This window comes from Chroicocephalus ridibundus, chromosome 8, assembly GCF_963924245.1.
Source record: "Chroicocephalus ridibundus chromosome 8, bChrRid1.1, whole genome shotgun sequence".
Classification (NCBI taxonomy): Eukaryota; Metazoa; Chordata; class Aves; order Charadriiformes; family Laridae; genus Chroicocephalus; species Chroicocephalus ridibundus.
Genome location: NC_086291.1, coordinates 17,736,980 through 17,760,158, shown reverse-complemented (window position 1 = coordinate 17,760,158; position 23,179 = coordinate 17,736,980). Strand labels below are relative to the sequence as shown.

Below are 23,179 nucleotides of genomic sequence, written 5' to 3'. Positions count from 1 at the left end.
GGATGTGGAAACTACCCACAATCTATCACGTTGCTTTTGTGGGCCTTGAGTTTATAAATAAAACCTCACCCTCCTGTGAACAGCTGAAAGGTGAGAATGCTTGAGCAAGAACCGAATAGGCAGAGGGAAAGGCCAGGGCTATGTGGTCTGAGATCTGCAAGGGAAAAGGTCATCATTTGTGGAGGATACCTTACAAAAGGAGCAGATACAGTCTTTCAGACCCTGTGGAAACCCAAGGCCCTGAGGCATGATTAGTAGTGTTAAATAATCAAGGGAAAACCCTATTCAGACTGGCTGTGTTGTTAATCTTTAAAGTATGGGAGAGTAAGGGAAGAACTAATGTATTTTTCTTTCTCTAATAAACACGTATTTTATATAGGAGTAGAGAGCTGAAATTATACATAAAAGCAAAACTAATGTTACCTGACTTGTGTAGTTTCCTTCTGTCTTTTAAAATGCTGTGGGAAATTTTGAGTGGCCATACTTATGATCAATTTTATGGAGAGTTTTTATACTAAAGTTGCCTTTATCCATTCTGTTTCCTGGAATTCTGCTTGTTGATGACCTCACTTTCCTCTTAATTCCTATCTTCTTTCATCAGTTTTTAAGGCAGATGAGGTATGCCTTGTCTTCCATTTCCTTTTCCTCAGTTTCACAAAAGAACTCGAAGTTCTAAAATATCATTTTTTTGTCCTTAAATAAAAATAAAATTTCAGTGTAAGAAACTATGAGCATGATGACAACATTTACATAGACGTATAAAAATACACAAACATAGATAGTAATACTTTGCTTTGCAACTGAGGGACGCAAACAACAGGCCTCCCTAAGGTCTCCTGTGGATCCAGTTCTACTCTCTGATGATATAAGAGCAGATACAATTTAAAAATTTTTGGCTGACACCAATTGAGAAGAGTTTGCAAGCACTTTGGTGATTATCTTCAGAATCCAAAAATCTTGATAAATATTGGGGGAAAAGAAAAACAAGGTGTGATTCCAGGTTGCATGATGTACAGAGCTGCACTGGTTGACCTACTGAGCTTTTCCACCCTTCCCTGGTAGCATTCTTTGGTTAGTTTAACTGCTGGTTACTTCTCCCAGATTATTCTCCCAATAAGAAATGGTTAAATAATTTGGAAGCTATAAATTGCTACTACTACCCGTGATTTTTAATGTCATTCATTTTATTTCATTCCTATATTTGGGGCCAGTTGTACATGGCATTAATGACTAGATAGAGGTATCTGATAAGGTAAGCTAACATATAAGGACAGTTTGGTATGGAGCATGTTAGGCTCAGGTGTTTCTATGGGTTTTTCCATAAGGCTAAGAGCACGAAAAGTTTGATCCAGACTCCCAGCCATTATTCCATGAAACCTTTATCTCCTGTAGATGTGGTCACTATAGAAGCAGCTAACCAATATTGATACTACCTGAATTTCCATCTGATGTCATGCCAAGGTAATCAGTAAATATTCAGGAAGAGTAAGACAATACTGAATTGCTTCATGCATCACAAAAATGAACAGCATTCAGTGTAACACATTGAAAGAGACCATAGGAGCACGCATATCGCCTCGCCTTTCCAAAGAACAGACATTGCTATAGGTCATTATGAAAAAAGGTCTAGAGATGAAAGTGCTCTAACCCTTTTTCCAAGTTTGCAAAGATTTTGATTAACTTGGAGCAACAGTAAGCTTTATTTAAAAATAAAGCCTGAACGTTGTATATATTTGGCAGTTCAAGGCTAGTTAAATTTAATGACATTACGCAGCCATGAAACAAATGTAACTGCCTGGAGAACTGTGCCTACTGCGTTTATTTTAAAGGAAGCCATGAGTTTGAACTGAGAGTCTTGTAGAAAATGAATGATGATTAATTTTCTAGGGCAGCTATCCTTTTGAAAAACCTACGTATACATTGATGCTTCTATCTCATGACTCTCCCAATACTTTTTGTAGGATTTTTCTCACAAGTTGTCCCCAGGTGTAATGCAGAGTAGTCCAGTTGCAGCCACTCCTGAGTGGAAGCAGTGAAGCCTGTTACGTTTACAGCATTAGGCTTAAAATGTAGTATAGTTAACTGATGGTGCAATAATTTTGAATAATTTAAAGAAGTTATTTGTGTTAACGTCTTCTTCATGAAAATGTAAAGAGCTGGTAAGAAAGTACATTTGTTCTTAATGAACAACCTTGACTCATTAGGGCCCTGTGTGTTAGTCTGTATGTACCAAAGGAGTTTAGACCCCTTAATGTGTGATATGACTGGTTATCATTGTGAATTGTTCTGTTTTATCATATTTTCTGCACTACTCTAATCTTCTCTGTACGAATGGAATTGCATCACTTTTTGCTTGACAGCAAAGACGTTCGTCAAGCTGTCCATAAGATAGAGTGCTGTTTTATTCCTCTGTTGAAATTCTTGATGGGATGGGCAAAACATCAGCAAACACTCAAGAAAAAACCTCCTGACCCTCCAATTATTCTTGCTGGCATCTTTAGATATTTTTAATAATAATTTCCTTTTCAAGAAATATTAAGGCCTTTGTGCCAGAACAAAAACAAAACCAACAACAACAAAAAAAACCCAAACAAAAAACAATCTCAACCTTTATTTAATTGCCATTTGGTCAGAACCCGAATTTTACAGTAGTCCTAATTTAAATTAAATTAGTACTCAGAATGTTACGTTTTCCCCACTAGAAACCTTGAAATTCAAGCAAAGCATATTATACTAGAATCATTATGTTAAAATGGCTATTTATGATTGTTTTAAAGCAAATGGTTTGAACCAGCTATATTCCCAGGCTCACATCAAATAGCATGCACACTGCTGCTGTGGAATTGTGGCAACACGTTTTAGAATGTTTCTTATGTGTACAGAATGGAGAAAAATCATATTACCACGTTATTCAACTTGAAAAACTATTAAAGCCTCCAATTCAAATATGCCTTTTTGAAACTATTGAATTAACAGTTAGATTAAAATATAAATGCACTTGTTAAGTAATATTTTATTTTCAAAGCCCATTTTCTCTTTATATTATTTGTACAGTTGGTGTGTTTGACCAAGAGAATTGATATATTGTCTCCAATAGGGTAAATATCCACAGTGATTGCTTCTTTAATTGCCAGAGCAATCTTTCTCCTTTCAAACAAAGCGGTAAGTCACTATTTAGGAAAAGAAGTCCATGGCTCTTTCTCCAAGTGCAGTGTTGTATCCAGACGATGAGCCTGTCCTTCCTGTTTCTTTGTAAAACCACAGACCTCACATCTGTACGTACAGTAGCTCGGTGTCTGTGCCCCTGTTAGAAAGGAGGCAGTCGGGCTTACTGCTGCCTACTAACACTGAGCTGTACATGGTGTATTCTTTGGAGTTCATGGTTGAGTATCTTGATAACAAGATAAAAATATTGCATGGTGTTAAAAACATCAGAGATCAATTTAAACGGATGGAAAGTATAGCGTTTATTCACATTCCCAGGCACAAAACCGAGTATGTTCACTACACAGTTTGGGTGCTTAATAAGCCCAAGTCCCAATGAATTGGTTCTTGACAGTTATGAATGGTAGACTAGCTGCATTAAAGCAATGAGGGAGCTAACAGCAGGTTTGAAACTGGGCTTGAATAAATCATCAACCAAACATATAACGGCATTGTAACAGTAGGCCAAAACCTCTACAGCCATGTGATTGCTAGTTGCCAGGAGACCATGGATCTTGGGCATTCTGGAAATATTGAAATAGTTTTAGCTGTCTCAAATTTATAGAATCTGTGGAAAAATCTAATACATTTAAATTTATTAAAATACAGCTACTTTGTCAGAGTGCATGTAAAGCTTTTAGACAAAATATAGCTTTTTAACTAAAACAGTTTCTTTTGCACATTGATCTGCTTTCTTCTGTATGATTTATAATGTATTTAGAAAGAATATTTGCAAAATGTGATGTAATGTTTAAAATCTTGACTGCAGTAATTCAGTGCCTCTAATGAACACATGCAAAAATACCGTTGTACTCTTGAGGCGTCCACCTGCCATCCCTTTGGTTACATGGGTAACTTCATACTTTAAAGTACTCCAGTGGAGGTCAAATTCACTGCTTTCATATTTAAATTTAATCACGTTAACGAGCCTTTAAAAGTGAAGATCTAAGACTCTGCAATTACCTTTCCTGAAAAAAAAATAAAAAAAAAAATAGATTATGTCAGTGGTAGAGGCATTACATCAAATCCAGCCTTTTTTGTCCCCTTTTTTCCGAAGGAATTTTGCCAGGTGTGTGTGTATCTGTGCCATCCATAGATGCAGCGTGTAAGTGATAGGCCTGATTTACAGTGGGATTTTAAGGCTGTCTTCCTATTTTGTGGATGAAACGTTGAACTTAATTGAATTGAACTAAATAGATAGATGTTTATTTGTCTGATGCGTGCCCCCCAAAAAGGAAAGAGTCAGATTGACTCCTTGTAGGCTGCTCCTCTAGCTCACAAGCCATCTTCTGAAAAAGAAGCAACAGGCGCTCATCACTAGCATTTGCTGCACAACCTGGGATAAGCGTCGGAGACCTGAGACTGTTCAGAACAGCAGAAAGATGGAGCTTTCTTGTTTTGATTTCTAGTTCTGACAGATTTTCTTTTGTATGACATTGGGCAGTTGTTTAATTTTCATGGCAATAGGGAAGACTTCCCTTTCTTGCAAGAGTCAGGAAAAAGTATTATTTGCTAATTGTAAGGCTGTTGTATTTTGTGACTATAAGTACACAACTAGTTGCTAACTTACAGTAAAAGAAATACCAGGCAAAAAATCTGATTTGTGAAGTATAAATTCATGGTGCGTTTAAATTCTGTCTAAAGTAGATACAGTGAATACACCAATTATATTCTTTTTTGTAAACTGAATTAATACAGACATAAGAATTTATTTCAACACAATACATTTTTGCAAGAATTCAATCAACTGAAAATACCTTTTTTAGAAGAATTCCCTTTCTGGAAGACAGCAACATCATAAAATAGGCACTAGGCAAAGCTTGGGAGAGAGCGAAATAGAGTGAGTGAAACTAAGGGCATGTGAAGAACAGTCAGTATCCAGCAACAGCAGCAAAACAGTTTCAATTTTCTGGATTATTAATTCAAATTCACACGCACATGCCAGTTAAAATTAAAGGCCTTTTTTTACTGCTCTAGTTTAAATTAAAGATTATATTCTGCTCCACAAGTCTGAATTAAATAGCTTATTTTGCACACCAAGCTCTCATTTTAAAGCTAATAAAGAAAAGACATAGCATGTACGTGCAAGCTCGAGACAGGAAGGGTCTAAATTACTACACCTGTTTCACTTGGGAGCTACTTTATTAGTGTTACAAAACTTGGCTTTCAATTTGGCAGTCAGAAGCACATTTAGAACAAGCATTTCTTTGTTTTGACAGAAAGGCTGTGGTAAATGAATGACGTTTGAGCGAGGTGTGAAATGTGAAGGTACAAAATTAACTGGTAAGATAATTACTGTTCTAATTCTGCATAAACAAGCGTTTTGAAAATCATTAATAGTTCAGGGAAATAATGTTAGTGATTAAATAAGGTGGTTTGCATCACTGAGCACAACTAAGCTGCTTTAATTACATTTGAAAGCAAGGGAAAGCAGCTAATTAAAATTAGCACAGGGTTCCTGAATGACCAGCATTGCATTGTTGCCCTAACCTGTTTAATTGCTTGTTTATTAATAATATGTCTTTATTTTCCCCTCTTCTGCATTTAACAAAATTATTAAAGAAGCTAAAATGTGTAAAGAGAATCTGACTATGTATACTTATCAGAATATGCAATGCAGATATAACCCAGGGAATTACAAGGCAAGCCAACATCATTCAAAAGTCATAACTTTTCTTCATATTAATAATGTTTTCTTCCTGAGTCACATTCATATGTCAATCACGTCCATGGACAAGAAAAATGGTCTCTGGCACGATTGCCGAATTGCAGCTTTTTGTAGCTGCTTTATTTTTAAAACCTCTTGAATACTAAATTGTTAGCTAAAATATAGGTAATAAATCTAAGAGTAACCAATAATAAATTATGGAAAACATGGGCAAAAATATCATCTAAATTAAAAGAAAGCTTTATATTGTCTCAGCCTTTTTTAGCAAATCTTGTGCTAAATTGACCATCTGCAATAGGTAGGTCTGTTCTCAGAAAAGATAAAACTCAGTATTCCAAGGTTTCCAGCATATTTGTCCTTCAGTTGAGGAAATCTGTATTAGGCATCTGACTTTCTCTTCCCAGTCCCTCATGAACTGTTTTAAGTTTCACTTTATTAGCATAAAAATATAGGAAATATAGGAAATGGTTGGGAGGGGTGTTAATCTACACACTTTAAACAAATACACGGTATAATACAATGAAGGGAACTAAAAATAGAGTAAAATGCTAATTTATTTTTTTTATATTTAGGTATAATCAAGTCAAGTTAAAGCAGACATGATGTTTTCCACATTGATTTAGTATTTATACTGTACCTCTGATGTGAAAGGCTCAGATGCATAATAATTTACATACATATACATTTTAAACAGTAAAAATTCATAAAAATGTGAAGTTCTATATGAAAAGGTAGCAGATCACTAAGAAAGCAGGTTAAATCATGGGAATTATGCTTATGGAACTGATAAGCAATTAAAACAAGAAGTTAATTTTAACTTCATGAATAGTAGAGAATACTCAGCAGACATTACATACATTATTTTATAGGCGCATGTTTTAATGAACAAAGAGGAGGATTCTGCTCTGTGTTATAGGATGGTAATGAAAAGATCCAAGTCACAGATTTCAATGGGAATTTTCTGCTTCATGTCTACACACAGTATCTGATCAGCATTTTGAACCACAGTATGTCACAGAAATAACTCTGAAGGTTGGAGAGAGATACTATTGGAACTCTTCAAGTGGTTATTGTATTTGACATCCAAAGCAGAGGAAGATATCTAGTATAACTTACATTAATAGTGGAAGTCCTTGAGTACTTTAAAAAAATATCTTCCTAAATTTTAAAAAGCAAAGAGCTAAACAAAAAGAAGTGAAAAGTAGAAAGAAAAGAAAAAAGAATGGGGAGGGGACCCCATGAGATTAAACAAATGACCTAATTAAAGCTTACAAAGAATTTTTAGTAGCATCTTATTGCCATAACAACCATCTTGCATCGTCAAAGGGATACATGACAACTTTTTTATTAATCAATGTGGTGTATAATTAATGGTGGCGTTTCTTTTTGCTCTGGCAATGGATAAATAAAAGTTTGGTATTCTTTTTTAATTGCAAGGTTCCTTGGCCTTCTGTTAGGTCCTGGTCATCATAATTATGACTAAAACCTTTCATTAACCTTTCTATAATCTATTTCCTCAAGTTAATATCTGTAAAATTGTAAAAGCGACAAAAAATCCACTATCTGAAGACTAACAAAACATTATTCCCCTAAGTGATGTAAATTATTCCTAGTCATCCTATTCGTATTCCCACTTTTATTCATATATGGTTCTGGTAAATGTGTTCCGGTAGATTTAAGTTGCAATGGTTTAAGACATTACAGTCCCCAAAATACCCACTCTGCCCCTCTTTTGGAGGCCCCTGCTCCAGTGTTGGGATATATCCCTTCCCAGCAGCCATAGTCCATAGCCTGTCGTATTTTTAGACTCATAAGGAGCCTGGACCTGTATTTATACGCAGTAGCATATTACAGCACATCTCTGCTGTGAGGTGGTAACCTCACACGGATGGTAGTAATAACATGTTAAGCTTTGCATCTACATATACCAGAGCCTTACTGTAGTTTACTGCTCCCCACCCAAAACATGACTTACCCATCTACTGCTGATGGGAACACATTTTCTCCTCCTTGACACATCGTGCTTTTATCTTAGTTTTCAGAATATAGATGTGACATGTAAATGATATTGTTAAAAGAAATTTGTAAGACGGGTGGTGAATCAAATTGTGGAATATGTTTTTACTTCATATGTCTTTTTGCTAGCTTCAGTTTAACCTGAAGAAGTTCTCCACTTCGCGGTGTTCTGTAACTAAAATATCTAAATGTGCCAAAATCTTTTAATTGTTTAACCCTGAAATACCCTGGAGTTGTAGTTGTAAGTGCTCTGAACCCTATTGCAGAGAGATAATTTCACTCAGTTGCTCAAGGCACAGAGGAAACGGTGACTTGAACCAGGATCTTGTACATCCAGATCTGATGCTGTTACTGCTGGCCAATATTGTCTTTCTCCCTCTGCAAGCCTGGGCTTCTTTCTTTCCTTTTATCCTCAGTAAGGACATCAGAGCATACTACAGCAAAAAGTGGGCTCTTTATGGGATAATTTATTCCTCTGACATGTGCTAGCACTATAAATATTTTGCAATTGAATTTTATTGATATGCAGAAAGAGCCAATCCTAAAATGTGATTGAGACCCTGCAGGAGGTTCAACTACTCAGATGTTTGCTTACAACTTAATAGAGTCAGAGAAATAAATACTTGAAATGGGAAGATGTGACTGACTCTGATGTAGTGCCAGACTTGCTTTTGGCATTTAGTGAGGTAAGCAAAGTACTTCCAGCATATATGGGAAACTTCTGTACGGTACAACATGGCTGCAAGGTGCTTGCAGCCTCCTGTTTCACAGTAGAACTGAGATTTGCAGGGGAATAGGGATTTGCTTGTACCTTACGTATTTATAATGCCATTTTAAAATATCAGAATTAAAAAAAAATATAAATAGCTCCTATATTTATAAACAATTAAGGATAGTAATTTGTGTGGCATCTAAAATACGCTGCCTTTATTTAGCATTAATGAAGAACATGATCATCTTGTAGAGCATCCCAACAGGGGAGTCACAACAACTTCTTAGTAGAGTGTTAGCAGTGAGCGTGATCTGATTAACTGTGGCATTTCACTGTGTTATGGCAGTGGTGTTAAAGGAATGTGTTGAGGGAGTTTAATTGTTAAAGCTGCCATTTCTCTTGCCCCTTTGCTTCATCATGGTCACTGCAATCATGACTGAAACCTTTCATTAACCTTTCTCTATTTAATTCAATCTTTTGAGCTAATAGCATTAGAACATGAGATGTACAAAATATGTGTGCCATTTTACACAGAGAAGTGCCTCACCTCCCTGCTCTCTGTAGTTGGGGAAAAAGGTACAATACTTACTGGCTTGTTAAAAGCATGTTTTAAGGGCATGATTTTGAGTGCGCTGGAGAGGTAGGCTTGTGATGTAAGACAGTCCTGGGGTTTTTTTCCCCTTTTACAACAGACAAGCACTGACAAGCTGAGTGAGTTTTGTGCTGACGGAGGGTATGTAATTGGCGAAGCGTTGTGCCAGAAATACTAAGGCTAGGTGAGAGATGAAATAAAAATTAGTTGGAGCACACAACAGCATAAAGAGGTGGAGAACCCAGTGCTGATGGGGTAAGCAAGTGACTGTATCATCCCACCACCATCAAATGACGCAAAACACCTAACAAAGGCAGGCTCTCTGTAGCCAGTTGGCAACCTGCACGGAAGCAGGTCCTGCTGTGAGCTTCTCACTGACTTTGGACAAAGCAAAATCCTAAATACTGTTGGAAGGCTAGTGCATTTTGTAGTAAATAGAGCTGAAATAAACAAACACGCTACTTGTATCTACCAGTTTAGAGTGGTTAAATGTCAGTAGCATTAGTGCCATCCCATGAGGTCTTCATTGCTCCTTATGGTAAAAATCTTTCTAGGTCATGTATCTTATATCTCAGTGCCCCTGTGTCGTGGAGCAAAGTGTGAGCAGCAGTCATCTATCACTGGCCAACTTTTGCCAGTGTCTTTAACACTTCTAACCTAGATTTCAGGTCTTGCAAACAAGCAGTGATGATCATGCCTTAGATGGTTTATTTACTTCCAAAAAAAAGGAAGCAAAAATCCAGGTTTATATGTTTTGTAGTCTTTAGGAGTGCCATATGTTGCCACCAATTTATATGTAGAATATAGTGAGCAGGGGTCAAAGGAGCCATCTATGTTTCTTTCTTTAGGCTCACAAAGGACAACTTCACTTCAGAGTGTATTCACTTGAGGAGGAAGAACCTAACAAGGCAAAATGTTTTCTCCCAATCATTGTTTAATATTAATTATGCTACATAAAGTTGTTATGAGTTTCTGCAGGCTCAAACAGCAGTAGTGTATGGTATATTCTGAAACAATGCAGCATCTATCTATATTTGAAGTAAATATGATCTACTTCTGATCTAGAGGCAAAAAAGTACATAAATGGAATAGTTGAATACAATCCAGTTTAAGTATGATGGAGGTGACAATATATGAGAGACAAGAATCTGGAAGTCATTTGGAAATGGTGGCTAATTAATATCAAGCATATAGGTATATGCAACATCACGAGTGAATTTTGTGCAAATGCCCAGGTTAAAACATAACCCTTTAACAGCCAGCTGGCCTAAAGCTGCCCCTGCTTCTCGCAGATATAGACAGGGCCATATTTATCTGTGGTTTTGGAACTTTAGAAATAACAGATAATCATGGGCATCCATTACTAGAAAGAACGGCATGTATTTTAGGCAGAGCAAGTGCGTATGAATCACTTGGGGAAGCCTGCTCCTTAATTTGGCAACCAAGTCAATACATAGGTCTTCCGAGGCTGAGAACTAATGACATAAAAAAATAATCTCATCCTCTGACTCACGATCCTAATTCATTCCTGTTGTACCTTGAGCAAAATTAGATGGGGGTGAAAACAAGTCATATCCTCATTTCAATGAGGACTTGTGAAACTGTTTGCCATAGGTAGGCATAACAAGTTCATGCCTTGCTATTTTCACAACATAAGGTTGTGAGGTGCACATCAGACCTCGTCATCTAACAAGACAGGTTTCCTTACGATGAAGTGAAAAGACTCTAATGAAACAAACATGAATGGATTTTGAGACTTTGATACTCATAACTTTCTCTCATATGAATGTTGTAGGGGGAAATGGAAGAACTCTGATTGACTTTACTGGGCCAGGATTTTATTCATAGAGAAAAGAATTAAAAACCCCAAACATTATGGAATCTGGTACAGCCATAACAACTGTGCCCCATTGCTACCATAATTGTGCTTTACAGGAGTTATCTGCATAAGTTAAGTTAATGTAGAGATCTGATAAAATCAGACCACTGTCACTGAATTTGGAAAGCCAAATCAAAAAATGTCCAATCTAAACATGGGGATGGTGCTTCGAATGCCAGTCAGAAGAAAAGAGCAAGCCATTGTGCATTGTAAATCAATCAAAATGAACAAGTTCATCTTCTAGAAGGCACAACAGTTGCCAATACAATATGCACAAATGACTTGAGAAAAGATAGTGCTCTAATAACTAACATCAGTAGAACCACTTTTATAGGAATCAAAGAATGAGAGAAGTATCATCCCAGCAGAATAAATGGTAGGCTCGAATGAGGAAAAAACACGTGAAACCCTGACATTTTTGGTGAGTTCTCACTCAATGGATTGAGTACACAGTAAGCACAGAAGCAGCAAGGACATGTGGACTGATTACCTTACCATAGCCTAGTAGATAATTTCCATATTAAAATTTGAGTTACCTTTTTTGTGTTCTAGATGTTAATAATGTGTGTCTGAGCGGTGCTTTTTTTAATCAGTATTTTCTGTATAGTCTACTGCCTAGCATTTGTGCCTTGTCTTACACATTTGGAAGTTGTTGGTTGAGCTCCTATGATATTAAGCAATTATTTGTGGTCTCTCAGAGCTGTACTGAGTTGTTTTAATTCACATCTCTTATGTCAAATAATGCCACTTGTGATGGACAATTTATGTCGCTATCTGCCTACCAGTAAATGTGTTCAGACCACTAGTCCTTCTTAGAAGCCAATGAAAAAGAAAATAGTTTTAGCATCCAACCCTATCAGCCCTTCTAGATTTTCTACTTTTTTTCTGTAATAGTAGCGCAAACAGCAAAGTATTTTTTTTCCATAGAGCTATAATGGCATGAGTTGGACATGTCTGTTCTGAAATCACCTGGCTTTGGGGCTTTAAGTAGGACCTTTAACATTGTTATTTGCCTTTAATTTTACATAGCATTGAAACGTTACCTTGCCCTAAGCTGTGGAAGACACTGCTATCCTTTCCAGTAGCCACTTTTTAGCACCCTGTTCTTGACTTCATAATCCTCAAATACCAAGTTTGGCAATCTGCTTCTGGCAGAACAAGATCTCTTCATCTTTGGGGTCACGTTCCAGGCTTTTGTTCAGTCGCAAGTTCTGTTTGGATTTATCTTCAGTATGTCTACTTGAATATTCAAAAAATCATCAGCTAGTCTAATTTATTTTTTTAAAAGTCATGTGAAAGACTGATTTGCTTTGACAGGTGGATCAGAAACAGAATTGGAGCTATTTTATCTGGACCTAATTAAACAACCTTCATTACTGGCAGGTATGTGTTTGTGATGACTAGAAATTAGCTTGATTGGAATTAAAACTCAAAATATAAGGCATTGAATTGACTTGTTTTTAAAAATATACTGTTTAAAAATATATCTGTGAAGTACATTTTCAAATGTGGCAAGTGCATGTCTAAATTTTAAATATCTCATCATGCCCAATTCCACTTTGTATTTTATGTTAATGGCACTTGTCACAGGTATTCATGAGGATATTGCCAACACTTATAAAATGGTACCATGCTAGTTCAGAACTAGGAGACTTTAATAAGACATTAGCAACAGTCCTTTTCTTCCTCTTGCATGCACTGAATTTCTGCAGTATTTTGTATGGTGTATTTGGGGTGAATTTCGGTCATGCAAATGAGGCCAGCATGAAGCAGATGCAATGCTGCTGCTCTCAAAGAGGGTTTTAGTGCACCTCAAAGTAATACATGTATGTTGGTCCTCTTTTACCTTCACAGAGCCCAGTTATTTCCAACTGGTAAAATAAACTCTATATCTGTTGAATTAAGGGAACATTTCTGTCATGCCCCTTGCAACTCCAGCCTGTGGAATAGATGTCACACCTCCTCAATGTCACTTGGATGGCATGCGAAAGTCATTAAATCCTATGATAAGTTCTGTCTGTCCTATTTGCCTTCTCCTCTGATGAAACCAGGCATAACTTTTTAGTAAAGTCTTCCAATGACCCTGACTGTTCACCCAGTCCAAATATGCTGCCTGAGGGTTTCGACACCTACTTTAAAAAAACTAAGTGTACACATACAGATCCTTACTGCTGAGATACTTGAGTGCATATTGCACTGCTAAGCACTTTTATATCATAGTTTTCTATGGCTATTCTGATTATGGAGAGTTTAGGGCAAGGGATCTTGGAAGAGATTTTTCAGAGCAATTGAAACGTTGCTCTGAGAGAGTACTAAAGAGCTGGTTCAACTGCTTTTAGTATGGATATGATGTAGCTGTGAAGAGGAGAGCATCATGTGGAGAGGAGAGTGTCATGGTGAGCTAGCCAACAAAATAAATACACCTTTCTTTCAAGTAAAAAAGAATAGTGGTGTAGTGTTTTCTATGCCAAATGGAAATATTATATCTTTATCTCAGTTTTACGGACCTAAAATGCTGCAAAGTGTGTTAAAAGTCCAAATGATATTTCTGAGAGGCATTTTGCCTTCTTCCCTATAGATAAGAGATGTGAAAAATACTGTATTAGAAAGGCAGTTCCTAAGGACAGGATATCTGAGGAAGTTCAAGCTATTCTGGTTATTGTCAACACTAATGTAAGAATAGAATATTCTCCCTTTCAGCCTCAGATGGTGGCAGACAAGTAAGGACTACGTTTTGCTAATTATACCCTTTAAACTATGTCATGTAGGGGGATGCAGCACTCACGCCAGTTACATGAACAGGAAATATAATTTGTCCTTCTGAAGGACAAAAATACATATATGCAAATCCCTTACGTTCTTTTTAGCTAAGGAGCGGCATTAAACATGACCATAAAATCAAAGACTAACACTATGAATCCATAGTGCAATTCTGCTGGATAAGATTAGGTCCATTTTACCAGTTTAGGATGTAACTGTTACCAATTTAACAAAGCGTGTGTTTAAGCTTTGAATTTCCAAAATGTGTCTCATTGAAAGTCCCAGGATGAGAGTACATAATGATGCAACAGATTACATTTTAAATCAAACATGCAAACAACTAAAACATAGCAATAAATGTCCTCCTGCTTTCTTAGTCAATGACTACACTGTCAGAATAGCCCCCAAAGAGTTGAAATTTCTGCTGTCTTTTCCGCCTCTTTCCCAAGAATAGCTTCTTACTTGTCTGAGAGGAGTGTACATATTAGTCAATCCAAAACTGTCAGGTAGGTCCTACTAATACAATGATTTCTCTGTATAACTTCTTATGCATGAAACTAGGACAAAAGGTCTTTATAGGGCTATCTGTAGAGCAGTGTATAAACTGCAAACCCTTTCCCCTCAGAGAACTTTTGGACTGGGGATTCCAGCAACTGCCATCAGTAGCAATTATCTGTGGATAAAATATCACTTCAGAACACGTTTCTGTAAGTAAATTAGAAATGCCAAGGCTAAAGCACTATCACAAATGCAAAATGAGAGTAGGCAATGTGGTCCTGAAATGTGCTGATCGAGGCAAGAGCCTTGGATTTTGTTTTTCTTGTTATTGCTGGATGATCTAGGGAATTTGTGTCATCTGTGCGGTTCCGTTCCATATCAATATAAACAGGAGTGAGACCTGCTTGCTTTTGTAATGTGCTTTGAGGTCTGTATGCATGCACTAAGTATCATAATTTTCACATACCGACGTTAAGAGGCAACAACGCCTACTCTGGAATGCACGTTTTTCCCATAGTTTAAAGGAAACTTAATGTGCTTACACATCCTTGCTGAGATGTGAAGAAAGGTATTTCACATAATGTTTTCTAGGTTGACTTGCAAGCCTTGTCTTCGTGCAAGCACAAACATCTGTTTGCAAAACTCCTATGGATGGATTGTATTCTCTTACACATTGGTCAGTGCCTGTGAACCTTATTCAGTAATAACTTGTGCGCTAGTTAACAGGGAATTCATTTAGAAAGGGAAGTGAAACAAACCCACAAGGAGTGCACGTATCATTACTTTAATCCCTCAGATATGTCTTTTCCCATATGCATTTGGCTAACTGTACCAGGCTATGATCAATATGCAGATCATGAAAACAGACAAAACCAGCTGAAAATGCAACCCTGTGCCTCTTTAAGAAAAAGGGAAAACTTTTCCAATTGATTTAGTGCTTCATAAATTAGCCTAGGGACAGCTTTAAATTGTGCTCTTATTATGCATACAGGATTCTACTCATCTAATAATTTTGCTATTCAATAAAAAAAAAAAGATGTTTTGAATAGCAACCAAACATGCCATAAAAATACACTATCCACATTCTGCAAAGAGTGAAAATGTAAATGAATGGATTGAAAATGTCCCCAGTATGATTTCTCTCTTGTTGACTTTCCAATTTAATTTTTCATGGGGAAAAAGATGTACTGGGAAATAGAATGCATGATCTACAAGTAGGAGTTTAGGGAAGTCATTATATACCCATTAGTTATGTACATTTATTAAATCTGTCTGGTAAAATTAAAGGAGCTAAAATTTTATGTATTTATTTCTATCTAATGAACCTAGTGTATCTTGTATGCCAGTCAGCATTCAAGATAAGGGAATTAACTGACCGTATCAGAGAACAGAAACCTTGAAATGGGAAGGATACATCCACGGAAGAAATTCTCATGAGATTCTGTAGTTGTGGTCTGTGGGTGAGTTTGGGATACTATCCGTTTTCATTTAAAGATCAAACTCTTTTATGACTATCTTTCAAAAACTATAGGAAATATAGCAACTCCTTCCTCAGCATTTTCATTCAAGCTGTAGGAAGTCCTTTAGGCTGTCCTCGAAAGGGGCACTGAAACCGTCTGTAGTTATGGTGTTCGGCCAGTGCATAGTCCTAAGAGCCTTTACTATGGCTGTAAGACCAGTTATTTATCCCCTAAGGCCCATGGTGGTGAGAACATTTATTTATTTAGATATTATCTTAATCAAAGCAAAGCCAGAAGAGCTCCTTAGACTCATATCTTGGCCTGAGTCTCTCCAGTAAAGGCCCTAGGGTTTTTAATAAGTACCCAAAACCCTCTTACATTAACCAATTCTCCCAGTTTAGACTTACTGATATTCATGGGAGATGCCAGGATTTGCATCTTAAATTTTTACTGGTCAAAAAAGGAATACAAATAGTATCATTAATAGATGTTTATTTTGTCACTTTCCCATAGAAAAGGGGATTGGGGACTTCTGCTAATACTGCTCTTTGCTTTCAGTGTGTCTGCTTTCTATTATAGTAGCATCCAAATGTGATTAATGAGCACAAGGAAAGGGAAAGCAACGGACAAGTAAGCATTTGCTTGTCACTTGGTTCACCCTGGCACGCTGGAATTTAAACTCAATAGGGTTAGAACTAAATTTTGTTTTAAAAGAATGCTCCAAAGATCCTAGGTATGGATGCCTCAGTCTTGCCTTGGTCAACTGTCTAAAATTTGGTAAAAGGGCTTTCTGAGTATAAATGTGAGTGACTCACAGTCTGGAAAGAAAGAATCAGTGAGGTTACATATAATATAGCACAGGTTCTGTCACACGCTGCCACTTCCAGGCCCCTGTCCCTGCAGGCTAGAAAGAACCAAATGAAAATGGCCATGATAATAGAGGCTAATGTCATAACAGCATGGAGCTATTGCCAAAGCTGGAAACATTCCCCAAATGTTTCACATATTCCAGTGGGAATAAAACATTTATAGTCTTTCTGGCATGTGTTATCAGCAGCAACAAGGATCTGGTTCAAAAACTGAAAGATTCCTCTGGAAATAAGCAAACCCATCAATCTGAGCTTCCCCTAAGTAAACTAGTTAAAATAAAATATTCTTGCTGACTGCCCTTACAGGGCAATAGTTACATTCCTACAAGCACTGCCTAAGCACAGGACAAAGAACACAATTCTTTAAAAGAATCTTTGAAAGAAAGAAGCTTTAGTTTTGGCAATCACAGCCTTAGTTTATATGAATAGTAGGTAAAAAAACTACCCCAGAGTCCCAGAAGTGCATTCTTTGGTATTTTGAGCTTTTTTTTAAGCTGCCTCTGTAGAAAGAGATCATGGCAAGCGATGGACAAATTATTGTTGATATCCTGGTTCCTGCCCTTCCCTTCCCTTCCCTCCCCTCCCCTCCCCTCCCCTCCCCTCCCCTCTATGATTAAGTCAGAAAGTTTACAAGTGAAGTTTCAACCCTGGCTTATAGGTTTTATGGCTTGTAAAGGAAAGCATTCCCTGTCCTTTCCATCTACCGTCCTTAAGCTTCAGGGCATCTCTGGGGTGCCATTACCTTTGGTTGGGATGGCCAGTCTAGTTACGCAGCTGATAGCCTTGCTCTTGTTATGCAGAGTATGTCTTGCTATTGTTACTGCTCCGTCTGTGTTTTCCTCCTGAAGCTGCATGTGGTTTCTAAAGATCTGGCATTGCTGTGTTAGTTATTTCATCAAGTGTTTTCTAAGGGAAGTTTTTTTCTGCTGCCCATACTACTTTGTTCTTATGCCTTTTGGCCCCAGTAAACAGCTGCTGTGTGGGCACGGTCAGAATGATATAGGGGAAACTTGTGTGCAATAATGAATAACTGGGTTTCTTAGGGGTTGTTCTGGCCACCAGCCGATAGACATCCTCCCTCTTTCTGTGTCCCAAAGGATGTTTAAGCAGTTTAAACGAAGTAGAACCGCCTCAATGAGCAATACCAAGAAAGACTTGCCTCTGAGGATCTTGTGTTGCTTGGGAGGAGGGAGACCTAAGTTCAGTCATTGCTCCAAATCAGACAGGGGAATTGACAGTGTGTCCCGAGTATTACAGCAGCAGCTAGATTTACTAAGCTGACTGGCAGCAACACGGAACGTCCAGCTTACTGTGTTCTGTGTGGGGTTGGCAGTGCTCTACAGACAGCTGTCTGATGAACTCTGTTGAGGTGATGGATAGGTGTCTAATTTTTGAAGGCTGTCAGGTCTAGGTGCGGGTCAGTCAGCAAGCTGTTTCCCATGGTCACATTTACGCAGTTTCGCCTTGCTACTGGTAGAAATTCAGGGGCCTTTGTGAAGGCATTGCAACAGAACAGTGATTTTTAAGATTCCCAATGGCACTTAGAGAATGGATTTAAGAATCTAAATCACTTTTACCCTCGAAGTGTGATGCCAATAAGGAAGTAAGAACTTCCTGTTCTTACCTGATGTGTACCTGGCAGTCTGAAAACACTGAAATGCTTCTCAAGAGGCCTCATCACTAAGAGATGCAGAATTCTAAGGAATAAAAATTTCCTGCCCATTTTTCTAAGCTCTAAGGCTGGGCTTGAAACACAGGCCAAAGGATTTCTCTGAATTAATTCCTCCTTCAAGTCCTATAGCTGTGGTAAAGCTAGAAAAAATATTTTAAGATGACGTCCAAACCATAGTCCTCCTTTGCTCTGAATGATCAGTACTGTGATTCTCAGTTACCAGAGGGATAGAAAACAGTGTATGTATAAGAAAGGATTCTGGTAATGTAAATTCTGTCTGAAAATGAAGGACTTGGATGAAAATACAGTTAGCTGTATGCATTAGGTTTTACAGCGATATTTTTAGATGTGAAATAAAATTCAAAAACATTTGTGAGTGTTTTCCAAAGATAATTGACTATTTAGCAAACAAAGTTAGAAAAAGAAGGTCTCCCGCTATCGTTCAGATACATGACTCATTGTTGGCATCCATTTTCCCTGGGGTAACAGGACTCAGGGAATACAGAATGCTGGTTAGAGTCCTACATAAATTACTTCATATCTAGTGACATGACCTCCTGAAGCAGCACCCTGAGCTGAGAAGTGTCTTGAAGCTCTTATTTTACCTTTTTCTGCCAGGGCATCAGAATTAACTCTTCTAAAATTCAATAAAAAGTAGGTAATGAAAAAAAAAAAGGAAGAAAAAGAGAAAACAAAAAAAAGGAAAGGTATGAATTTCTGCAGTTGAAAGAATAAATACCAACAGACAGCAGTGAATTTTATCTTTTCTGAATGTGTAGAAGGCAATTAGATCTTTTGATTATAGAAACACAAAGGAGATTCTCTGGCCAGAGATGGTGTAAGGTGTAAGGTAAGTACATATGTTCCAGCAGAGCATTTTATGCTATTCAGTCACTGTCTAACACATAATGACTCCCAAGGCACAATGAATATTAGCTCTGTTTGCTGCAGTTCATTGGACTAATTCTGAGAGATGCAGAGCTTTTCATGTGATGGTTTGAAAGTCTGCCTGTGTAGACATGACACTACTAAACTAAAAAGGAACCTCTTTCTTTCCATTTGCTGCAAGTGTAGCCCCAAATTCCCTTTCCTGTAATACATCCAATCGAAATAATGGCACTGAATAACGAACAAGTCTGATTAATTTGCATCCCAAATACCTGACTAAGTCTTTGCAGGTAATTGGTAGTTGGGTAATCTGCCTATTAATTTCTTCATTTCTAGCCAGTCTTTAGTTAATAATCAATAGTCCTCTTTTCTAATGAAGAAATGGCCTTGACATCTTGGCCTTTGTGCAGTGTTAAAATAACATTGATCGTTATCATTATCATATGTCCTTGATATACTGTATAAGGGCAAGGATATCAGTCTTACAGTACAGGAACACTTAATAAGCTTGGATAAATAATTGTGATTGGCCAAAGAAGTCTACACGGTTTTCTGGGCAAAGATGTGTGGGAGAGAATTAATAAAATGTGGTATATTAGTTCTATCTCCAAATCTAAACAGAAAACAATCTCCTCAAAGATATATGGAAGATGTATGAAGACATACGAAAGCACTCTATATCATAGAGTCAAGCTGGAGACAGGGTTATGTTTCTCCTCATTGTATTGGACATCTCCGAAGAAAAGATCTTGCTCGCTCTGCAGTTGGATACTCCCACTGGTCATTTTTCCTTTCTGTGGTTAGGGTGAACCCTTACCAGCTTTAATGAGGGAGGAAGTCTGTAAATAACACATCAGCTGTAGTAACTCAATTTTAATTTTTTTATTTATTTCTGTTAGTCCACTCCCACTATTAGTAGGGCTTCCAAACTTTTATCCATTGCAGAAGCTTCTTTTTTTCCTGAGAGAAATCAAAATGTTAATTGTGTCCTCTTGGACTCTTTAAGTAGAACTTGAGGACCATTTTTCATCAATGACATACTACAGACCAGAGCATGGTCTATATTTGGATCTTTTGACTAAGGTACAATATCTAATTTCAAAAATAATGGTACTGTAGATCTTATTTTACTATTCTTCCATAATAATAAGATCTTCTTCTACTTCCAGAATTTATACTCTGCTATTAAACAAGGAAAATCTTCTGTACAGGAGGTGTAAAATTCCATCACTGTCAAGCCATTACTTAAAAAAGAAAAAAATCAAGGGTCCTGTGCTAAGATTAAAAATCAGAAACGAGTTACATTTAAAAGGTCTACTGCAAAATGATGGTACTCACTGGCATGTCTTCCACAGCAACCTACAGAAACCCTAACTTTGTTTGGTGTTGCAAACTTGATTATGGTTGACATTCCTGTGTTTTGAATGTCAATTTCAAAAGCAAGGTTTCTGGAAATGGCATTAAAACAAGGACTTCTGAATTTTGTTGAAATAGGTTATGGGAATTCGTGCCTTTGTTCTGGAACATAAACACAATCTACAAGTACCATTTGTTTTGTATCTGTAAACACACTTATGTTCATGCGGGCAGAGGAATTTATACAAAATTTTTTTTCATAATTGATAGATAGGTTTATAATTATACTCAGCTAGATTATATCCACATAGGTTATGTTCCCCACGAGAAAGCAGAGTGTGCATGATTTGTACTAGTTCCTTTGTTGCAGCGTGAGCTGTGGACGCGCGGGGCGGCACGGGTGAGACGAGACGGGGAGACCACGGCTGCCTGGGCAGTGGGGGCCCGGCCAGTGAAATAAGCTTATGCTTTTTGAGATCCCTAAACCAAGGTATAACATTTTAAATTTATGTTCAGTAATTCGTATGTGTATATATGAAATACAGCTTGCTGTTTAAAAATATTAAAGGGATTTTTATTAAGCCTGCACAAGAACATCTTGTATGTGGGCTGAGTTAGCTAACTATAGTCTGCCTTTCTCTCGGCATGTGTGTGGTGCTCCCCGGCAGAAAAGAGCTACAGTAGCTCTATGATGTGCTTCTTTATTGATTGGCAAAAGAGGGACAGATTCCTAAATAATTGCCATTAGATGATTTTAAGACTCCCAAATATTCCATTTATAGCTTAAATATTTTATAAAAGTATTTTATAAAAGTTTGGACACCCAGGAAGTGTTTAATGTTAAAGTATAAGACGCTTGAGCCTCTTCCTTCAAACAAAATGTTTGTTTTCAAAAGTGAATAAATAACGAGACTCTTAGCACTTGGGATCGAGTCTTCTCAGTACTATTTGTAAGTGGAGTGAGAGCAGCTATTATTATCTTTACAAATATTTGTCACTGCACGGCCTTGATGCGCAATCCTGTCCGTTCAAAGAATGTCTAGTGAACAAAGGAACTGGTCTCAGGGCATGAATGTTATCCTGAAGCAACTAAAGGATACAAGCCTTGTCACTTCTTGTCTCATTTTCATTAAGAAAATCATGTGGTTTAGCTTTAGGGGGGTGGTGATGAATCAGCCATGTGACTAAAGGCAGGTGGCCATCCTAAAGCAGCTCTTATCCTGGGTAAAAATAAGAATTAAAAGGAAGGGATGGGGGGGGCGGGGCTGGAGTGGGGGTTCAGCTCCATAAAATGTTCACTCACTGGGCCGCTACGAAGTAAATATTTTTACAAATATATTATTTACTACAAGGGAAGCTTTTCCCAGAGAAGGCAGATAAATGTGCTTGCTATGGGAGCTTTATGGCCACTACAGGCCCAACTGTCATTCCTTCGGTACTTCCTGTCAGTCTGACTAAACTCTGTCATCCTTCAACCCAGTTTAAATTAACAGGTAATTTGTAAATGTCACTTCAGGTTAGGCCGCTCATTTTGTTTCTACTCTACCAATGCAAAGTCTAGGACTAATTTTTCTTGTCTTCTTTTAATAGGATTTTCATTTATAAATAGAATTATGTTCTGAAAATAAATTACAGTAAGTGATGCACAGAACTGGTAGCAGCAGCACTTTCATAGAATTTCAAGCACCTACATCAGAAGAGATTAATAAAAACACTTCAAAGGCTAAATTCTATTTAAGCAGAAGACAGCTTTTGGTTAATATTTAATCTGAGTAACTGAGATCTTGGTTGAAAATATAATTTTTTAATATCTAAATTAATTTGCAAAACAAAACCATTAATTTTGCCTGAGAGCTTTCATAGTGCAAAAGTTTCAGTAATTTATTTGAAAAAAAAAAGTTAAAAATGTAATTCTGTAGTAAAAGTCCCTATTTTAATATGGAATTTATTTCTAATGCAATATATTTGTTCAGCAATACTGCTTTAAGTCTATACTTTTAAAATGATTGCTAATGCGCTGTATTGAATAAGAAAAAGAATCAGACTTTTCATGAGAGGTTTTAATTTGTAAAAGAGATTGCTTTTAGGTTATTGACAAATAAACATCATCACCCATTTCTTTAAAGGTAGTACGCAATTGAAAATAGTACCACTTCACTATAATATAGGCATGCACGGTAGGAGCTGGTATAATATTTTTCATTGACAGGGTTTTTGAAGTGTTGTAGTTACAGTACACGCTTTGATTGTTCACTTCCCGGCAATCTCATACCCCAGTGAGCTGGGGGAGCTGTTTGTGTAGTGAGACTCCTTTGCCTTTCTTCTGCTTTCAGGGGGTAGGAGGCATCTGCTTTTCCCCCCACCCCTCAAGGAAACCTTGTATCTTGCCAGCAGAAAGAGAGACTCAGTTTATGTGCGAAGGGAATCTCAACACCTTCTGGTCCCTGTAAAAGCTTTCTAGGCTCGGGCAGGGGCTTGACTGTCCCCTCACAGCAAGAACCATTGTCTAATCCCCTCTGTCGGCTTCAGTAGTGACCAAACTGAGCTGCGGGGAGTGCAGGCCAAACTCCACTTCTTTTCCTTCACTAACCTCTCTCCGTGCTCA

The 23,179-nt window shown here is 37.4% G+C and overlaps 1 long non-coding RNA gene across 6 annotated transcripts in view; it reads left to right on the top strand.

Annotated features, from left to right (window-relative positions):
- LOC134519509 (uncharacterized) overlaps nucleotides 1-23,179 on the top strand; it is a 480,646-nt gene that overhangs the window by 171,487 nt on the left and 285,980 nt on the right. Inside the window, exon 1 of one of the 6 annotated variants that reach the window (XR_010072243.1) lies at nucleotides 12,440-12,454. The exons of the other annotated variants lie outside the window; for them this stretch is intronic. This is a non-coding gene — a long non-coding RNA (uncharacterized LOC134519509). Of the gene's footprint in view, nucleotides 1-12,439; nucleotides 12,455-23,179 lie in introns of those variants that run through there. 6 annotated transcript variants of the gene reach the window in all.